General features: G+C 41.2%; 1 protein-coding gene across 1 annotated transcript in view; it reads right to left on the bottom strand.

Annotated features, from left to right (window-relative positions):
- Positions 1-7,316, bottom strand: part of Tprg1 (tumor protein p63 regulated 1) — a 137,963-nt gene extending 130,647 nt beyond the window's left edge. Inside the window, exon 1 of the mRNA XM_021185635.1 lies at positions 7,111-7,316. The gene's annotated coding sequence lies outside the window, so the exon portion shown is untranslated. The remainder of the gene's footprint in view (positions 1-7,110) is intronic.
- Positions 7,317-22,315: the final 14,999 nt, after the last annotated feature.

Genomic DNA, 22,315 nt, shown 5'->3' with positions numbered 1-22,315 from the left:
GCTATTGGATGGATCACAGGGCCCCCAATGGAGGAGCTAGAGAAAGTACCCAAGGAGCTAAAGGGATCTGCAACCCTATAGGTGGAACAACAATATAAACTAACCTGTACCCCCTGGAGCTCGTGTCTCTAGCTGCATATGTGGAAAGAGAGGCCAGGTACTAAGTGTCTTTAATCCCAACACTTCAGAATCAGAGGCTGACAGATCTTTGTAAGTTCATGGTCACCCTGGTCTACAGAGATCTCTGGTTAGCCAAGGCTACATAGTGATCCCCGTCTCAAAATAATACAAACCGACACAACAATAGCAATAGACAGAACTTCCTTTTTATGTTGTGAGATTGAAAGGCTGAGGTACATAGGTTTGTATAGACATTTTTCTCATTAATAGGTTCATCTTTTCTTACTGACAAGGTAAGATCTTCTACTAAGTGTACTCACAAATAGATGTTCATGATGTCAGCAAATTTTAATAATCAGAGCCATACAATTCTGAGTTAAAAGCATGGGTAATAATGATGTCAGATTTTCAAAGTATACACATAAATTATCCAAATTTATGCTTCTCCAACTCAAGAGGAAAATGAATTGCACTCATTGGTTTCTGAAGCTTTAGACTTGATTTGCCTAATTAATTAATTCTGCATACAAGACTGTCTTGACTGTAGGTACTTTACCCTTTTTTTCTCTGTCTGACATAAGTGAAATGACCTAGTGCTACTCTACATGATATAAAAGAACACCTCATTTATTTAATTAATTAGAGCACATTTGGTGTAACAGTGCTCTTGGCTAAGCCCCAGGCTAGAAAGAGAAGTGGCAGTTAGGAAGATATATACAGAGAGTTTCTGCCATTGAGAAGTATATTGCTGAAGAATTGGGTCTTTGTCAATATGGATAGATGGATCCAATATAAGATGGATCATTGCACAATGGCTGGGTTAAGGCAGTAGACATCTAGAAAATGTGTATCAAGAGCATTCTAGATGTTCCATAGAAAGTCATACTGCCTTGTGCTACTTATGAATATAGGCACGTCAGTAAGAAGATACCTAAGGCTGAAGGCCAATGTGATGGCTTCTACTGAGAGATTTCTATTAGGAGCCATCAGTGATAGGAGAAGAAAGCCACCCCACTGGAGGAATGGCAAGGGGAACACAAAGCTTCCTATTCTGGAGCTGAAGGACTGTGTCAAAATAATGTGCACTTAAATGTAGTCCTTATGAAGAACAGCATTATCCCAACTTAGAGTCCTGTAGATCAGAAGACCAAGGAGTACATGTTTGGAGCTGTGTGTACCAAGACCAGTGAATATGTGTGGTCTTTAAGTAGATAGCATGTGAATGTACCAAGATGTTGGTAGGAGAGACCAGTGCTCTTTTAGAGGAAGGAAAAGGAGGCAGGCTGATCATGAGCCTCGGTATCTGAAACTTGATTCCTACATGCCAGCATTAGGTATTCAACTTGAAGCCTTGATCGATAGATACTAGTTGGAAGAACTTTCACTGTTGTACATGCTAAGTCTTAGTTCCTTTCCAGGCCTCCAAATTCCCCACACTAAGTGCAAAAGTGCACTGAGTTCAGGAGAAACCACTGAGAAGTATGAGTTCCCTGAGAGAAAAGACTCTCTAACTGCAGTAGCTGGGTGACATTTCTAGAGAGTTCTAAAAGTTTAAATGCTTTCTAAACTCACATGGGTAGACTCTTCTCTGTGAGAACCTTAAACTCAAGTTTTCAGGCCTCAGCCTTAAATCCCATCTGCTATTGGTATTGAGCAGATGACTTTAAGCTCCTGAGCCTGATTTTCTGTAACTGAAAGAATTATATGATGGTAATCTCATCTCAGCTGCTCCACATGGTTTATAAAATATTAAATACGATGCTGTTATCTATGTGCACTGATCACATTTTAATCCCCATGAAAGTATATTTCTAGCATCTTTCTCTCACCTTTTAAAAAAAGGAGGCCCCCACTTCCTTTTTGGCTAGTACAAATTTTCCCCATTTCACAGAATCTCTTATGGATGAATAGATGAATATCTACAGCCATCATTTTCAAAACCTCTATGTTTTCTCATGAACTTCCCACACTGAAGGCTTCTCTGTCCAGTTCTCACTCATATCTGATTCCACCCCTGAGTAGCATCCTACCTGCTTGTCTACATTTGTACAGACTCAGGCCACTCTGGATGGTGTTCCTCTCTAGCTCTTCCCATGTTGTTTTGGAACCAAAGCGAGCAGGGAGCAGAAGGTGTGCTAAGCGTGGTCTGGACTAGAATGAAGGTGAGAAAATAATACTTTGTCCACACAAAGTACAGGGGAAATGATATATCTGTGTTAGGATAGGAAGGAGATCATAAATGATTCTGGTGTTAAAATCCTCTTCTGAGCTGGTGGAGGCCCCCTGCCAAACCTCTTCCTGTTTGGTACGCCACTGGGACTGTGCCTCCTTCCACGTCTGTAACTCAAAGAAATTGCATCATCCCAGAAGGCAGCTGGAAATTGCTTATGTTTACTCTATATACTAACTTATTTAGTAATTTTAAATTATATATGTATGTGTGTTCAGATGTACACATATATAAGTATATATGATACACATATATGTATGTACACCTGTATATGTGTGTATATATGCAGATAGATAGATGATGATGAAGATAGATAGATAGATACATACATACATACATACATTCATACATACATACATACATACATACATACATACATACATGTGAAAATATCTTCACTGAATTCTAGATGATTGACAACTCAAATTCTAAAACTTTATGTGATTCAAAGAAAGCCCCTAATATTTGTTCTGAAATCTGTTCCTCGCATGGCCGACCCCTCTTGAGACAAAGCCACTCCTTTCTACCTGTCACTCAAGACAGTCACAGGGTCCTCTTTCCCTTTTCCCCACGCCATTGCTTTCCACTCAGTCAACCAGACACAAGAATCCCAACACTCGGAAGACCTACCTTGTAAGATGCTTGTCCATAGGACACTCCATTCACTCTCACCCTTCTGCTAGTCCTACCCCCAATCTACCTGACACTTTATGCCACTCATACATTCTCCCTTTTGACACTTAGCATTTTTCTTCAGTCTTCCCTCCTTGAAGAACTGCTCACAGGGTTAGAGAAGATGAAATGTTCTTTGCAAAATACCCAATATCCAATAAATGGCTTTTAGCAACTGAAATTATAGCATCTTTACCTAAGCAGTTGCTCAAAACTAGCTCTGATTATTAAAATTTGCTGACATCATGAATGGACCTTGTTCAAATACTTCCTTTTATCTAGGTCAGAGTGCCCACTGACCTATTTTAAAGTAGACATTTACAGCACGTGCACATACAATCACACACCAATGCATGATAAAACGAGAAGCCCTGGCCTGTTGCCCATTTGCTGTAGTCAGTGCAGCTAAGATTTGGCCACCATCATTCCACCCACCAGGACAGCTTCAGACCACATACCTGCACTCATGCTTCTCACCAACCTTTTATTAAGGAAGAATGAGAAGAGAGCTCATCGAAGAACCTGTTCTAAGTGCTTCTTGAAGTTACTGCCTCCCAGACAGGAGGGCAATTTAGTAACACTCACTCTCCAGATCACCCTCGATAAAGAGTTCAGAGGAACCTGTGCAACATCACTTTTCTGACTTCCAGATAATCCAGAATAATGCTAGGGGGCAGATTACGAACTTTATCGACACCTTAAAAACCACTTATAAGAGTTTTTCAATGCATGGAAGACATCTTCATCTGTATTTCTAAGAAGGGTATATTTACCTCTTTGTCTTCCTTACTTAGAGCTGGCTACTATATTTAGAAACACTAGGTCATGAATGGCTTTTATGTGCTAATTTCCCTCAAACCTTAAAACAGATTTAAGGTACACTTGAGCAGGTGTTCTGTCTCAGCCAAACTGTGGGTTTCGATAACGAGGAGCCTGGCTCGATGCCTGGTTGAGGGTGACAATGTTCACTTAACTCGCTATGTCTGCACATGATCTAGTGTTCTTAGCCAGCAATCTGGGGCAGACTGAGATTTCCAGACAGGTTCTAAATCAACTCACTGGCCCCATCTGAAGCCACAGTGAGCTCCATCTATTTTTCAAAGGCACTTCAGGCTACCATCAATTGCACCTTTGTTCACTGTCCTTTCTTACTGGAAACTCTCTTATCTGTATCTGTCTAAAGCTCATGTCAAATGTGTCTTCTTTTCCCTCAGGAGCATCTCTGGTGGCAGCCCACTCACGTGTCATGAATCTCTCCTTACCCTGTGGAAGCACTGCCTTTGTGTCCTTTTTGAGCTATTTATTGCTTGTTTCTCTGTGTCCATGGCTTTTGTTGTTTGCTTGCCTTTTCCCCTCCTGTACACATTTTCACAATGGATGAAAGTCCCTTTAGGGAAAGCTCACATCCACTTTAAATATTCAGCGTTAGAATTATATGTATCCAAAGCAACCAAGAGGTAATTATTGCATTAATAACCATATGATAAAAATGTATTATTGGCATACTTTTCCATAATCCTAGCAATTTTTGTTACTTCCTCTGACCTGTAGTACATAAAATCCCTTTCCTTAATTCTATGCAATTGATCTTTTGAGTAAAGGATGTTGGTCTGCTATTGCCAGCTGTCTTTTCTGTCTATTTGTGGTTACACAGTCATAGAGACTATGCCAAAGCTCTATCATCCTGAATAATACTGCAGCTTTGGTATTACTGAGTCTTGATATCTAGTTCAAGAAAACAGCCTACATAGGTACCCTATCCAGTGGGCTATATACTACTGGGTCATCATCACATCTTCTACCTCCTTTATACACAGAAGCCTGGGCCAAGGAATTTACTTCCCTTCTCTCTGAAGATCACTTTACACTGATCTGTGGGCTGGCTGGCCCATCATATACCTCCAGCACTCCTTTGAAAGTTAATGATTTAAGAGACTCTGATCCTTAAGAGGTTGGATGAGATCAGGGAGCTGTGCAGCTCTGAGGAGTGCGTGTTCTGCCTATGGGGAACAGATCCACTGGTACACTTCCCATATAAAAATGTGGATCCAGCATTGTCAAACCTCCTAACCATTTTGAATAATTAAATATTTGCCTGTGTTTCATTAAACACTCCCATTAAATACTTGCATTGACTTTAATAGTGAAGAAAAATCAAAACACATCTGCATGCTGGATTCACCTGTATATGCTGAACTAAAACCTTTAGATTAATCAAATTCTTAGACTTGAACCTGCCATTAGGTCCTAGTGAGTAAAATCCAATTATTTTTAAGACTTGAGGCTAGTATCTGGGTGATATCTTAGAAAAATCAATGCTGTCTGAAAACAGGGACAGTATCACTTCTTGTCTATCTTCCTACTCCACATCTAAAGAATATTCCAAAAAAATGGCTTAATTGTACAAGAGCCAAATGCTGCTTCTCGTATAAATGCCCCTATTCTACATAGCACAATGGCATTTCTACTAGGTGATAAGCAGAATACAAAGTATCTAAAGTATATAATGGGAGGAATATTATAGAATGATATCATCGCCATGCTGAACCAGTCAGCTGCTGCTTTGAGATACTCAGCATCATTCACTACACACTATGCCAGCAAAGGCATAAAAGACCTGCCTTTGACTTAATAGTTCTCATGATGACCAGTGGCATAACGCCCCAACATCATGTTATCAATCTGGAAATAATAATAATATTTTGTAGAAGGCAATTGGTTACTTTCTTCAGGACTGAACTTAATCTTTACCATGATTCTGCAGGAATGAATATTGGTCAGTTTCAAAATAAACTCACAGATACAGGGCTGGGGGTGGCATATGCTTCTCTAATTGAGACGAATCTACACCTTTAAGAATGAAGGGAGAAATGATAACTAAGTTACCATCATAAAAAATAAACCTCTTGCTCACTCTCTGAGGCTAAGACTTTCTTAAAACAGAGATATGATGAGAGTTTCAATAAGACGAGGAATCACAGGGGTCACTGTGACAGGATTTGGGGCATCTCAGCACCACTGAGACTTATTTTCCACCTCTCACCATGAGAATGAAAGCTATCACTTTCTCCAGGACTTCATGATGCATGCCTTGAAGATGCTTCTATGACATTAATAGATGGCCAATCAGACTCAGGTTCCAATTTTCTTCCCCAGAGACCCAGCACACACAGAAAGTGCTACAACTCAGTCATCTCATGTGTGCATATAACTTTTCAATTTACAAGTTCTTCCTTTCTCATCCATCCTTTTACTTGCTGTCTAAAAACAGCTGTCTGTGAAGATATACATATATACATATACATATACATATACATATACATATACATATACATATACATATACATATACATATACATATACATATACATATACATATACATATACATATACATATACATATACATATATAATACCATACAAATATCTTTTAATTCAACTTTTAAAAATAGGGCCAGACAAGATAGTACACACAACTTTAATCTCTGTACAAGGGAGGCGGAGGCAGGGGGATCTCTGAGTTCAAGACCAGCCTGGTCTGCAGAGAGAATTCCTAGATGGCCAGGACTCCACAGAGAAATTTTATCTTGGAAAAAAAGCCTTCATGATAATAAAAAACAATCACCCTTTGTTTATCATTAAAATTTCAGGAAGATCTTTCAACTCTCTTGACTCCTTACATGACAAGATCACCTTAGGTGGTAAAGAATAGGTGCAAGAAGTGACAGCCAGATTTCATCTTGTTCTGAACCAATGGTTCATACATGAATTCATCCCCTCAACTGATGAGGCCTCAGTTTACTGAGCCACAGAGTAGAGAAAACTATGGCAGTTCTACAAAGCTCACAAAGAAGTTATGATTTTTAAAAAAAATCAATGTAGAGATGAGTATGGCAACTGACCATAGAGCCCAAAAACTTTCAGTCTGTGAACCCTGAACAGTAAGGATGGAGGAATTTCATATGCAAGACCATGAACCTGGATCAACATACCATGGAGCTGGAAAGCCAGTTTAGGAACAGGATCAGTCAGCATATGGAAGGACACGGACTTCTTTGTATGACCAGAAACGTGCTTTGTGGTCTTACCTGGAAGGCAGTAGTGGGTCCTCAAGGCTTTTCTTTTTCTTCCCAGACAAAGGGAGGTAGACCACAAACAGTGGCTACTGTAGCTGTCTCAGAGGAGGCTGGGCAGGAGAATAGCCAGGAGCTGTCACCCACTGATACCCAGCCGCACTTCTGTAGCTGAGCTGAGAGGTAACCGCTCCCTCTCAAAGGGGCAAAATTGAGTGAGAATGTTTACAGGGTGGAACTCAGGTGTTAGAGGCAAGGAACTAGGTTTGTGGGTGGAGCCTTTCTGGTTCTGCAACAACACACCTAGCTAGTCTCTCTCAGGAAAGTCTGTACTTTTCTGCCAACTTCCTCTCTGACTGAAATTTGACCAAGGTGAGAAGGAGCAGTTTCGCTCTTCATGTGCTCTGAATAGTTAAAATCAAAGTGGACTTTGAAGACCATGATTAATATTAATTACCATATAATCCACTGACTATTTATGAGAGCCCTGTAACTTCTATGTAAGAAATATAGAAGGCACATGTGGCAGTTTGTCTCTGAAAATGAGCACATATACACACAAAATCTCTCATTATTCTCCCCTCCCATTAACTTATCATATGTGTTTCTATAGATAGTGACAGCAATGGCCACATTCTATTCTCCCATGCCCTTCCCACAATGCTTAGCAGGTTGTGAGAAAGTACTGCACATTGAATGAATGGTGATATCTATTTGATGAGTCTCGATTTCTCGTTTAATGGATTCTCAGCTATGTTCTTGCCTTTCTGAAATTTGCTGTTATTGTTTGTTTTCTGGCTTTTTAAAGCAATCACTTGTGACCATCATCCTTCCTTCAGAGATGGAGATAGAGTTGGAAATGCGTCCTAGTGTGAAGTTAGAAGCCCCTGCACAGCAACAATGCTGAAAAACGAGATGAAAACCCATTGAGCACATTTGAAAACCTAAATAAGGGGCCTTACTTGGAGAACTGGTATGAAACTAAGCATGGTTGGCCTGAGGAAGTGAACTGCTGGAGACAGAACAGAGAACAATGTGGTATGTGCATAGGACAGATTTTCAATTTCCATCATAAAATTTCTGTCACATTCATCAGACTAATAAAGTCATATTATGTTTATTTTATGGCTGGAGAAGCAAGGGTAAAGTGGAGAAGAATTCTGATTGGGTTCCACTCTTTTAAGAGAAATAGTAACATCTGCCACTCAAAAACAGTCTATATACAGTCCTGAGCATACTAGCTCCTTGGAGAGATTTCTTAGTTTATCAGATACAAAGTTCACTCATCTATGGCCTCCTGGGTCCCAATGAGTAGAGAGTCCTTTTGTGTCCTTTGTAACATCAAGGAATGTCAATGTTCTTGACATTTAGTTATCACTGTCACTTAGCATTAATACATTCAACAAACAGGGAGCTAAAAAATCCACCTTGGCCAAGCACAGTTCTCTTCCCGTAGCCAAGGTGGGAAAAAAAGTCAAGGGTCTCAATTTGACACAGGACATTTAAGTAGTAGGTGAGCAAGCTGATGCTGTGTGGTGGACCAAAAGTTCAGAACAATGCTGTGGTCATCTAGAGTAGGGAGCCATTGGTTGTAGGAGGCTCTAAAAAAAGTGGAGGTCAGCTTGGGATCTGAGGACTTAAGGGAGACATGGAATTCAACAAACGCAGAGGGCAGAGTTAGGCATGACTCTCTTCTACATGGTGCACTGAGCTACATTAACTGATTTATGCTCCCCTCTACCACCCACCCCAGTACCACCCCTGTGGCTGTAGAAAAGCTTTCACAGAACTGCCACCTAGGTCACACCACAAAATAAGGCAATAATGAGGAACTGCAATATAAGTGTTATCCCCGGTCAGACTGGGGCAAATAGAGGTTAGAGCAGAGGGATGCTGGGTGCCACCCTCTTAAGTAGGAACAATGGAACTACTGCTGTTTCAGCCACTAATGTTTAAGGGCAAGCACCTGAGAAAGCTGTTGCCTGTCATTGGCTTCCCAGTGGTCACTGGGTACCTCTCAGCTTGGGCTAAGAGGTCAGTCTTGCTACACCCTAGCTTTCAAATGCTGGGGTGGCAAACACTGTATGCCCTGGAGGAGCACACAATAGAAAAACACCAAGCAAGAAAGCTGGTCCCTGTTCCCACGCCTGCCATTCATTGATGAGAGGTACAAGGAACCTAGTCTCCTATGCCTCGGCTGCCTCTTTTCTACAGAGTGGGAGTCCCACACCCAGCTGTTGAGAGAGGAAGTGAGACGGTGGGGCAATGGGAGCTCTGTAAATTAAAGCCATTGACATTAATATGAAGTACTATTTTTCAGAACATATGACTACACCTGACAAAGGACTAAAGGCTGTGCACAGGCTGCCCAAGAAGAAGCAGAGTCACAGAACACATGTATAGAGACAAGTATTTAAGTCTTTGCCTCTGAAGTTGAGAGTGAAATCATAGCTTCATGCATGCTAGGCAAGAACTCATTGAGCTATGTCTATGGCCCATTGTAGGAATCAAGAGAACATTTCTCATGGTGTCTTATCTAACATCTCTCTTGTGTGATAATCTGGCAACTTGCCCTCCCCTCCCCACTCCCCTCCTGTCCCAGTGTCCATAAGAAGGAATGGAAATGAGTGTTCATTTGGGTTAGGACTCTCTAGTTGATTACACCAGCCTTCAGGTCATTTCCTGGAAGGTGACAAAGTTGCCTGTGCATGATCACACAGCCAATCCTCTCCCTCATTAGCAGGGTTGTTCTCTTATTTGCTTTCTGGGCACAGGACAAGAGGATTTTGAACAGGTATAGACCTCCTGTTTCTCAGGGCTCCCCTAGCACCAAGAGACCACTCAAAAGATTGCTGCATAAACATAAATCACCATGGTGTCTATATCCTGTCTACAAGAGTCTCACACCCTGATTCACCAGCTATATCTCTCTTAGTAATAGTCTTTGAGAAAGCATAGCATGGAATGATGTCTCGATTCTGGCATCAAGTTTTTAAAGAAGCAGGAGCAGGCTAGGAGGTTATAAACTAAGGGATTTAAGTTTCAATAACAGAAAGCGTACATCTCTGGTACAACTGTCCACTGTGGTCAGTTTCCTTCCTTTAGAGACATATGGCTGCCTTCCTTAAAAGTAGAGACTGAGTACTAAGCATTCTTTTGACAGTAGAGCATCGTACATTCTAACCGCAGGATGGAAAACTGAACAATGGATAACTGAACAAACAAGTAAACAAATATCTGGGAATTCGGTTTTCCTTCAGAGCCTTAGGAATACTTGCCATTAGAGGTAAAGAAAGTCCAAGGAGAAGTAAGCAACCCTTCTTGAATTTTGATAAGGGACTAAACTCTACCCAAACATCATACTTCCTCTGTGTTTACGCTGCATATATTGTTCCTTATCCAGTGAGCTCAAGGCTGGTGGAAGGGTGTGTATTTCACTTGAAAACCAAGTCTTCCAGGTTTGGTTTGCAGTACAGACTTCTGTCTGATGTGCTACATGCTGTGAGACCAGACCGAGAACTTCCTGGGCTTTCTAAACTGTTTTGTCTTCTCAAGTCAGTTCTCATTCATCTGCTTCAGTCTTCTTCTGAATTTTCAGTTTAACTCCCAATAAAAGAGAATAATTTCAGTGTTACCAGACTCCATGGAAGACCAAAGAGAGGCCAGCTTTCTAGGGCATCTTTCAGTTCTTTTGAGCAAGAACCTCGGATAGCATTCACATTCTATCAGTGAAAATGGTACCACCATCTTGGTCTCCTTTTCTCTTCTGCAAATTCACGTCTGCTCTAAACATCCACAGAATCTAAGCACAGGAGCTTGAGATTCTCAAACTGAGGACCAGGCTGCCGAAAGAGTTGTACCTTTTCTGCTCAGTGGAGATGAGAAGGGCCATGAGCATTGATTCTGGTTTAAGGCAGGTATTGAAAACCCTTGGCCTGATGAAGCCACTGCTCACTCTCAAGCTAGATCTTGCCCACAGTAGGGCATGGCTTTGCCCTACTGTGCCCATCCTGAAGTTTATAGACATTTTTCAATGAGAGGACCGTGTTTTTACTTTGTGATGTCTTCCACTACCTTTGTTCCACCCAAGTACTATAGAACTCTAAGTAGCTAAGAAGACAACAGAGGCACAGCCACACCAGCCATTACTGACAGGGATGGGGGCTTCCCTAAAGATCAGTGCATTGCTTTCAATGTTCTTCCTTTTAAACACAAATCCCAGGAAAACCCAGAGGTAGAATTTTTATCACAGGCCCTGATTCTATAAACCCTCCTCCACTGGAGAGATTAGGGGTCTGACTCATGTCCAGGGCAGGACTCATCATTCCTGCTAAACACCTAGGCCCCTCCCTGCCCGTGAAACTCAGGAGGAAATGAGGGTGACCTGGAATGAATGCCATCATTCAATGTTACCAGATAGGCACAGAAAGTAGCGCTTAGGCAGCCCACGTAGGTCCTGCCTTTATCAGATGAAAACACCACCCATTCCACACTGGATATTGCTCACCACCCACTCCATGATAGAGACGGTATGGATACAAGTTCACACTGAGCATTAGAGTCCCCATGCTCCTCTCAGCAAGTGTTCCCTTGAATGGTTTCCCTTTTCTATCACCATGAAAAAGCTCATGCCCCTCTTGCCACATAGACAACATAACTCCATGGCCAGTGTAGCGAACAGAGAGGCTAAGGTTCCATGCACAGGGTCAAAAAAATAAAATAAAATATTTTTTAAAAAAGAAAATGACTCAGATGTTTTAAAACTGCAGTGCAATCAGATGATTATTTCTGCTCATTTCACCTATGCAAGATTAGAATATGACTTAGTCATTTTACATGTCTTGACAAGGAAGACGCCAGAGGAAGAAGGTGAACAAATTCTAAAGATGTAAACAAGAGCGGGTGGTGAATCACAATGCATAGAAACCAGCCTCTGACTCAGAGGATCTAAAGAAAGTAGGAAGGGCATTAGGCAGTGGGGATACAAGGTATTCTGTATCTATGTATAGAACAGAGGGTCGCTGCTTAGACCACCAACTCCTGGGTGTTCTTTGGAATGTAGATTCCTGACAAGATTCACTCTCAGCTGTCTTCCTTTTCTGCAAAATGAAGAGGTTTAGATGTGTTCAGAGAAAGAACTTTTAAGGTTATTCTTTTAACAATTTTTATCTATGCTGTACATGTGAGTGTGTGTGTGTGTGTGTGTCTGTCTGTCTGTCTGTCTGGACATATGTACATATATAGATGTTGTCAAGGACAACTTCTGTGGAATCAGTTCTCTCCTGCCACCTTTTATGTGGGTCCCAGAGATCGAACTCAGATGACCAGGCTTAAGCAGCAATAGGGGCCTTGACACCATCTTGTCAGCCCAAAGTCAGGGTTTTTTTTTGTTTGTTTGTTTGTTTGTTTGTTTTGTTTTGTTTTGTTTTGTTTTTGTTTTTTTTTTTAATGTGAGCTGGCATTCTGTGCTTCAACCTGTTCAACTATTATCACTGGGACTAATTTTCAGGGCAATCTTTAACTCTGGCAAAATGATGAAGTGATCAGGGAGGAAGCCACATGAAAGAGAGGCCTTCAGCTCTGAGATAACTGAGAGGTGGAGGGTTGGTTGGGCTGCGGGCCAGGAGTGGTCCTGAGACAGTGTAGGATCCAAACTCCAAGTGATGTCTTCATCTGTACTACATCCCAGTGGCAAGTCCAGTCACCCAACTTCATATTGGAAGACACTGAATACTCTAATTTGTAGAGATATCTCAGGGATGAGAATTCTCAGACCAAAGCAATGTTTCTGAGGGTTTGGAATACAAATTTCCACTCATTTTCATCTTCATTATGTGACTAGTTTTGCAAATAGACAACCCAAGTCATGTAGGAAAAAAAAAACAACAACAACAACAACAGTTTTCTTTTTGTCTTGGTTCCTAACCAGCCCAACCCCTGATTGTGCTCCTGTAACAGAAGTTTGCATACTTTTCTCCATCCACATAGTCAGGGCTGGCCGCACAGCACAGCATTGCATCATCACATCACACAACATCAGTCTTAACCCAGACTTCATGGCAGGACATTGTTTTGTATCAAAATCAACTCTCTTCCAGAGGGCTTTTATGTACAGGCAGTCCGTGGGCCACCTGTGTGAGAGCCCTATGTTAAATGACATATTCCCAGGCATCAGTCTTTACTGGTATCTCCTAAAGTAGATCCAGAAGTCTCCCTGTTAAAGAGCCCTGCCAAGGAGTTACCATATACATAAAAGCTCAAGACCCAGAGTATTGTGTCTTCTCCATCCACTTTGACAATCATTTCAAATTTTCTTTTTTTGTTGTTTTTTGTTTTTTGTTTGTTTGTTTGTTTGTTTGTTGTTTGGGTTTTTTGTTTTGTTTTGTTTTTCGAGACAGGGTTTCTCTGTGTAGCCCTGGCTGTCCTGGAACTCACTCTGTAGACCAGGCTGGCCTTGAACTCAGAAATCCACCTGCCTCTGCCTCCCGAGTGCTGGGATTAAAGGTGTGCACCACCACGCCCGGCTGTCAAAATTTCTTATTCAGGAAAAATTACACAAAAGCCAGGGGCAAAGGTGAGAGGGTAAAATTTGCCCCAAGGCAAGGAAACAACAGAGAGACCTGTGTGTCCAGAACCCTGGCATCATTTGAGATGTAGACTGTGCTATTGGAAGGTATGGGTGACCCCTCCATTTTATCTGCACCTCATTCCTGCTCCTCATTTTTTAGCAAGTTTCTGAGGCAGCCCTGAAGTTTCAACTGTTTCCATCCATCCTTGACCTGGATACCTTTACGTTCCCCAATTTCTCTCACATAATAGAGGTACTTGAGATAGAGGTATAATTACACCAGTAGTTGTATAAAAATCCACACAAAAGAAAGCCTGCAGCTGTTGGTAGCTGGAGTCTGCTGGAAGCTCAGCTTCCATGATAACACTGCCACTGCAGAGCCACCAGCTACTGGGGACATGTTGGAGCTCTTTAGAGTTTGCTTAAAGCATGTTGGGGACCCCAGGTGACTTGGGAGCTGAGGAGGGAACCTGCCACACAACATTTCCTATCCGTTTTCAGAGAGTGTCAACACCCTCCTTCCCACACCTGCTGTTCCCAAATATCACAACCTGATTTTTTCCTCCAACCTCCTGTCTTGATGATGGTGTTTAAATATGCATGGGGTGCTGTGATGCCAACATACTTTGTGAAATTTCAGATACCTTTTTTTAAACAGAGGCTTTTTTTTAATTCCTCTTTTAGTTTGATCTCAGTTTTTAAGAGAGGTAAGATGAACGACGAATGAATGACAGATGCAGACGGCTGGGAAAATGAAAACCGAGTCTGCAAAATCATGCTTTGCATTCAGAGGGTCTCACTTTGAGACAAAAGATTCAAGACAAAATGAACACCTCAAAAATTTACAAAGCAGAGCCACAAATGATCAACTGGTTTCATTAGAAAATAATCATTTATTTTGTCATAGGATCTAAAGTTTCCAACTCTGCAAAGTACAGGTAAATTTGTGTAAACATATATTACTTATTATTTATGAAAAGATCATTATTATTATATCTATACTTACACATATGTATATACATGTGTATGTGTATATACATATACACATACACACACACACACATATAATCTTATTTTCAGAGTACAGGCAATTTACAGACTATATCATCTACACATTTATCTCAGATGGATCTTACTGGGGATTCTAGCATGGTATGTCTGAGCTGAGATCAAAAGACTCCAAGGGTGGGACACAAACAGATTGTCCACCCCAACTCAATCAGAGCACTGCTCATGTTGCTTAGATGTCCTGTGGAGGCACACAAAATTTTCATGTTTAAGTAGCTATGGAAATTCCCCAGTAACACCCACAGACGTCTGATTCCTTAACTCTAGAGTTTGCGAAACTAAAACAGAAATGTGTCTGTCTCAAAGTCATAAGCTTCATTATTAACACCAGTAGAGTACTTCCATTGTTTATTGTCTATTGTTTGCCCATGGATGAAGTCGATCAGTTTGTTAATTCAGATCGGCTTGCTATGAACTAATCACACTCAAGGTGAGCTACAAACAGATCTTCCCTTGAATAAGCCTGGCATTTCTCAGAGCTCCAGATACACTGAATAATACCAGTGTTCATCACAGCTCTGCCTTGTGTAGGAGCAAGAAAACTCCAGTTACCATACACCAAAATAAAGTTTAAAATATCAACAAAAGCAAGGTGTTAGCCATCTGAATCAATGCCTCAGTGGGGAGTTATCCAAAGGAAAAGAATCCATAAGAATCAGGTATTGAAAGAACCTTCTGTGTGATCAATTTGTTTCCTGTATTTATTCAAGTTCTTTAACACACATGTATGTAGCTTCTACTATGTGTCTATAATTATCCTAAACACATTACAAATATATTTTTGTTCAATATCTGCAACAACCCTATAACAAAGACACTATATGTTAATTTCATGCCTCAAAGAGGTTTTGGTCCTCTCTCCAAATTCTTCTTCTTTTTGTAATATGTTCAAAACATCTTGGATCAATCTAATTTCAAGTAATTACCAATGCTTTCCACCTGTATGCCATCTTCCTTACTGTCCTATGGGCCAGGAATGTGGACATCATTCTTCCTCTCTCTCTACCTGACTAGCCATCAGATATCTAGACAGATTCTTCCTCTGTCTGCCTCTGGACTCACATGTAAACTCCACCACTTTCTGAGAGCAACTTTCTGCATCCCTGTTGTCATATTCCTCACCCTCCTACTCAAAAGAGTTCTGTTTCCTCATTGCAAATCAAACGGAATATAAATGCATTGTCTTGTCATTATGGACTCTTCACAATAATGCCTCACCCTTATTCTCATAATCCCTCTTAGCGATATAGTTAGACAAACTTAACAGCCACCTTGTAGCAAATTTATGTCTCATGAGCATCTATCTACAGCCAGGGTTTTTCTTACAAGGCTGCCTCTTTCTTTGCTCTTTGTAGTCACCTTCACTTATATAGAAAGTCCCCATGGTGCTCTAAATTCTGTGTCTACGTTACATCTGCTGCAAAGCTCTGTCAAGTGTCTGTCTCCCATCATTCACTCTTGTGTTCACCCAGACCCTGCAGACATGATTGCTTTCTTATAACACGTACTCCATCTGTCTAAGAAATAGTTCTAGACTATGTAAGACCCCAGCCAAAGTGAGATTTCTTTCAGAAGACTGTCAGTGCTAACCATCAACCTTGGCATGACAAATGGGATGGAGGAAAGATAAACAAGTCGGTAAAAATGTACCAATTTTATTGTCTTCGTAGTCTGCTTCTAGGATTTGAAAACCAAAGAATTGAGGCTTTTATACTGTAGAGCCATGCCAAGAACCAACCAACCAAATAAAGGATTGGATAGTGACAAATGGGATTGCAGGATGAGAAAATAAGAGAAAGACCTAATCAAAACCAGGACCAATGAAATAAGGACTTGGTTCTCAAAACTGAAAATACAGATGACCAATATAAAGACCTTAGGAATTAGGAAATGCAAATGAAAAATGTATTACAATATTACTGGGGCCCAATTAGTGTAATTAACATTAAGACAACAAGTAACAACAGATAGGATAATGATAAGGATATAGGGAGAAGAAAGCTTTATAAACTGCTGGTGGAAAGATAAATTCAACTACTATGCAAATCAGTATGGAGATAACATAGTAATTAATAATAATAATAATAATAATAATAATAATAATAGGAGTTACATATGACCTAATTCCACTACTGTGTATAGCTAATCATTACATCACAGAGGTACCTACACATCCATACTTATCACTGCCACCCCCTGTTCTCAGGAGCCAAATGATGGAATCAGCCTAAATATATGTCATAAAAATAAGATATACAAGACATGAAGAAATCAGTCTGCTACTGAACTGGAAAATTCCTCTCTAGTGTCTCAATATATATGCTATATATGCTCCTATGGGAGGAAAAGTAATCTAAACTGTTACCTAACCATGAAACCTGTGAACGACTGACCTTTGGCAGGATATAGAATAATGTCAATAACATTAATAAAATAAGCAACCACTTTCTGATTGGACTTATGGACAACTCCACAGTACAGAACTCATGGCTGTTCCTGAACACTTGGCCAACAACCTGTGGTTCCAAGAATTATAGACCTACCATCATATGGCTGGCCACCATGCTGTCTCACCTCAAGCAAAATAGCTTTTTCCTTTTCTCCGCCACCTTTTTTTCTTCTGAGCAATTGCCATCCTTGGGCTTTTCATTCAAATTGTAGTATAATTGTTCTCAAGCTTTAAAAATGCAATTTTTATCTAACATGCTTATCTGTTCCATTACTGTTTTTTCTGTAATATTGTTTTCTAGCACTCCTAATGTTCCTAACTCATAAGATTAATTAATTGGGTTAATCAGAGAAAATGTAGTACACACACATACGCTGAAGTTGTATTCAACCACAGAAAGAAATAAACTACACTATTTGCTGAAAACTAAAAAGTACTAGAGATTATCCTATTAAACAAGATAAGTCAGATGCAGAAAGACAAATATTGCCTTTCTTTCATTTGCAGACTCTGAAATTTGTATAAATACAGGCATTTATTCTAATGTGTGTGTCATATACATGTTGAAAACAGAAGAATCACTATGGAAGGGAGGGCACAGGAGAGTAGGGAAAAGGAGGAGAAAGACTAGAAAGAGGGCCTAGAGAGGGAGAAATGTTCAAAGCACATGATATGCATGAAGGAGACTGCTTCCAGCACTGTGTACAATGACTGTGCATCAATAGTAATGCTGCCAGGAGAAAGCAGCTAGTGGAAGGATGTAGACATAAAGCAAAGGAAAGAAGCTATGGGGCTTAGCCACACTAGCCTCATTTACTTCTTACAGTACCTCTCCATGTGGTAGTCAATATAACTGAGGTAACAATGGAGTAAGCTGGCCTTTCACAGAGGCAGCTCTCTCCTGTGGCTTACTGCTTCCCATAACTCAAGAGGAGCCATTTCTGTTCCCCTAGGTCTTCCCCACGGTAAGCTCACAGAAGCTGAGGAACTGTTAGAAAACATAGAAGACACACATCAAGGTGTGTGGATGGGCAATGGGTTTTTTAGACCCAACCCCAAAGCACAGGAGACAAAAGCAAAGATAGGCAATGATACACTGAACTAAATACCTCACACACATCCAAAGAAATGCTTCAGAGGAAATAGGGAACCTACAGACTGGGAGAGAATACAGGAAGTGTATTTGACAAGGGAGTAGTGTCCAGATCCTATAAAGAATCCCAAAACCCAATGGCAAAAAACAAAACAAACAAATAAAAACAGCAAAAAATAAATAAATAAACAAACAAACAAAAAAAAAACTATTTTAGCCACAGAGATATGCTACCCTGTTAGGCACCAAAAGGTAAATACCGTGTGATTTCAGGCATAAGTGGAATCTAAAACAGTGACTCTCATGCCAGCTGAGAGGCTGTGGTCACCAGAGGCTGGAAAGAGCTGGGAGGGGAAGGTTAAATAGGAAAGGATGGCTACGGGATACTAGGTTATAGGTAGTCAGGCACAGGAAGCCATGGTATGCCGCACAGTAGTGCGACTATAGATGATGCCAAAGCACCGTGTGTTTCTAAGGGTTCATTGTTATGGTGTCAGTAGCAAACATCCCCAAAGGTTTCTGTGGTGACAGCTTGGTCCCCAGACAATGGTGCTGCAAACCAGTGACTAGACTATGATAAAGTTCACAGAAACTGAAACCTTGTTAAAGGAATTCATCATTGTGGTATGAGTTCAAGTGGACCTTGTTCTCACCCATTTTCTCCCTCTCCCTCTCCCCCTCCCCCTCTCTCTCCCCCTCTCCCCCCTCTCTCTCCCCTCTCCCCTCTCTCTCCCCCTCTCCCCCCTCTCTCTCTCCTCCCTCCCTCTCTCTTCCTCCCTCCCTCTTCCTCTTCCTCTCCCTCTCCCTCTATTTCTCCCCTCTCTGCTTCCCAACCTGAGTAGCTTTGCCCTTCTCTGCCCATAGTCTGTGATATGCAGGACCTCACCAGGATCCAGAAACAACAGCAGGGGCAAAACCAACAACAAAGCAAACCAGTCCTTTTTAAAAGGCTCCTCTCAGGTACTTTGTCATAGTGATGAGAGCCAGCTAAGGCACTGGTAGAAAAAATGAGAGTTTTCACCATAAAGAAAGAACAAACATTTAAGGAGGTAGATGCATTTTTCCTGACATTTTGCAATGTACATATATATCTCAGAACATCAAAGAATTCCCCTACAGGTATAAGTGTTTTAAGCATCCAGTTTGAATAATTTTAAATGTAAAATATAATAATTACCACTGATAAGGCTTACTTGCCTCTGATGCACCAGTCAATGAACAGATACATTTTACTATTCCAAATATTCCCCACTGTCCCCTGAGATAGCTACTGTTATTCTTACTACAAGAGGAAAAAAAAAAATGAAGTGCCATAAGGTGTTCACACTCAGCAGTGGTGAAATCAGCCACCCTGCCTCACTGCAGCAAGGGAGAGCCAATTCCTTCTCGTACATTCTAGCCAGAGTGAGACATAGAAAGCCACTCTTCAAAGAATGAATTGCTAGTTTGGATATGAAGAAGGTTCCTTTGGATGATCTTAATTCCCTTCCCCTGGAGAAGAAAATGCCTGGGTGAGGTCTGGGCTGAGCCTGTGGCAGCCCAGAGCCCACAGTCTTCCTCTGAGCTTTTGCCTTTCCCTGGAGTTCTTTTATTTTGATTCCAGTTGCCACCATCAAGCCCAGGTCTTCTCTCTTGGGTTGCAGAGGCAGAAAGATGACAAATACTTTCCCTCTTCTCTCCTCAGCTCAAGGTAGACAGTGCTTTGCCTTAGTTTCCATAGCAGGACTGAGATAAGCTGATGAATGCATCAAGTAAAGTTTGGTAAACCAAGTAAAGTTTACTAAAACTGGGGAATAGCCAAGTGAAGGGAACATGAGAGTAGTCCCCAATCCATAACTGCTTTGACAGCAGTGGGGTGCATGTGCACTGTATGCAAATGTTCATATGGGGCTGTGAGGTAATTTCACAACTACCAAAAAAGAAATGAGCAAATCAATCAACTCCATTTTGCTTTCTGAAGATTCAGTGCACATTGCAAGGAAGTGGTATGTTGCATTTTTAATCCCCAAAGAGCTTGAGCCCTGGGTCAGCTCACTGCTTCCTTTCAGCACTTAGCAGACACCTGTATCTATCCACTGTTGGGTCACCATGTGACAGCACTCCTTTGTAATTTGAATGTAGATCTTACCATGACATTGACCATAGAGTATCAATGTGTAAGAAAGTTACCCTCCCCTACCTTACTAAAATGTTAATAGAGGCTAACAGCTGTAGAATTTTGAAGCTCATGCAGTTCTGATTAACACGCTGCCTCTCAATACCATCTACTGCAGGAGACTTTACCAAAGACTATGAGGATAAACCTACAATATCATTCCCTTCAAACAGCAGCCTGAAGGTGTCCAGGTTCTCATTTCCCACTCTACATTGCATGATCAGGACCAAAATCAGCATTACAGATCCTTCCATCCCATCAGTCACTGAATGAGATCATTACTGTTTGGGACTCAAGGCTGACATCAGGGTGCTGATGTCAAAACAAGAACACTGGACTACATCAACACACTCCTCCTGCATTGGGGCACAGCTGCTACAAGCTTTCCCATCTCCCATTTCTATTGAGCTAGCCAGGATGTGATGTGTTCTCTCTTCCCGTTCTACACCTTCAAACTCATAGTCCATATTGCCCTCATCCTCTTTCTGTCTTCTCCCCCAATTCTCTTTACCCGAGCCACCAACCACCTCCATTTTCCCCATCCTTTGGTGACTCTACCATCTTCCAAGACCCTTCCTTATAAAGCTTGTAATTCCCAGAACTGGCTCTGCCCATGTATATCTCTGTCTCATGAGCTGGCAAGAAAATTTATCTTTTTTTAGGTGCATAGCTCAGATTAATTACCATTTTGAACATTTTGTAAAATATACTATAGCACTGAAACAAAAAAAAAATAGATGTAAGAACTCCATGGCACAGACCCAGGGCAGCGGTAAGAGAAGAACCACATTTTATCATTGTGGGAGTCACTGCCAGCTACTTAGGAACTTCTGGAGAAAATAAACTTTACTACCTTAATAGCTTTCACAATTGCTCCGAGGAAGAAAATGTCTGTTGTCTGAGATGAGAAGTGGTAAGTTGTCAGGATAAGATGTTTGCTTTTGAGTGCAGCTCCTGAGAAATAGATAAAATATTAGCAGAGAAAATGAGGATCATTTAGTTTGATATCCAGGAAAGAGAACACAAAGGGAAGAGATTAGGGCTATGAAGTAAAGAGTTGGAGGCAGGACAGACACAAAGATAAGCTGAGTGGAAGTGCTGAGAGTGAAGAAATGCAGTGGTCAGGCAGTGTGTTCTAAATGTGATACCTGCTCTTCCCAGGAACAAAACATTGTAAGGGTTTCCATTCTTCCAAAGAGAACAGTAGGGAGCCATATTTATTGAACTACCCGGGGGGGGGGGGCGTCTATAGGAAAACATGGTAAAAAGTATTCAAAAGTCAGAAAATAATGACAGTAACTATTTCCTATCTGAGATGCCTTGAGGACCACTCCAATGGTATTAATAAATGACTATGATGTTGACCTCCATTCAACAACACTTTGTTCAAAATAATATTGGCCCAAATTCTTGTTTTATCGGAATGGTCCTTTGAAAGCCCATCTACCAAGTACATGGTGGTGTGCTTTTCACTCATTCACTCTCTTATTTGAGCCTGGTTAGTCTCTAGAGTACTCATCCAATAATACTTAACACAAGTAATTCAATCTGAATGCTGCTAGATACATCATATTTGCCATCGTCAGAAAGTAGCAGAAGTGGCCATTCTAAAACACCTGTCACACAGGCCTGGCAGGTTTTGGCCCTCACTGGGACTCAGGAGGGTGGGCAGTTTTAAAGCTGGAGTGCCATCCATTGGGACGGCAGTTATTGCCCGCCGCTTTTGTGTGTCCCCCTGGTAAGAACACGCTCGGGGCAACCGGAATCTTCTGCAGTACAAACTTTATTGCTTACCCCATCAGGAGCCAGTGGAGAAAGGAGCCAGAGAGAGAGAGATATGGCGGAGCCCCCTCCCTTTTATGGAGGACTGTCCTCCGCCTCGGACGT

The sequence above is a fragment of the Mus caroli genome, chromosome 16, assembly GCF_900094665.2.
Source record: "Mus caroli chromosome 16, CAROLI_EIJ_v1.1, whole genome shotgun sequence".
Taxonomy (NCBI): Eukaryota; Metazoa; Chordata; class Mammalia; order Rodentia; family Muridae; genus Mus; species Mus caroli.
Note: the sequence above shows the minus strand (reverse complement) of the source record. Positions and strands in the feature narration are given on the sequence as shown.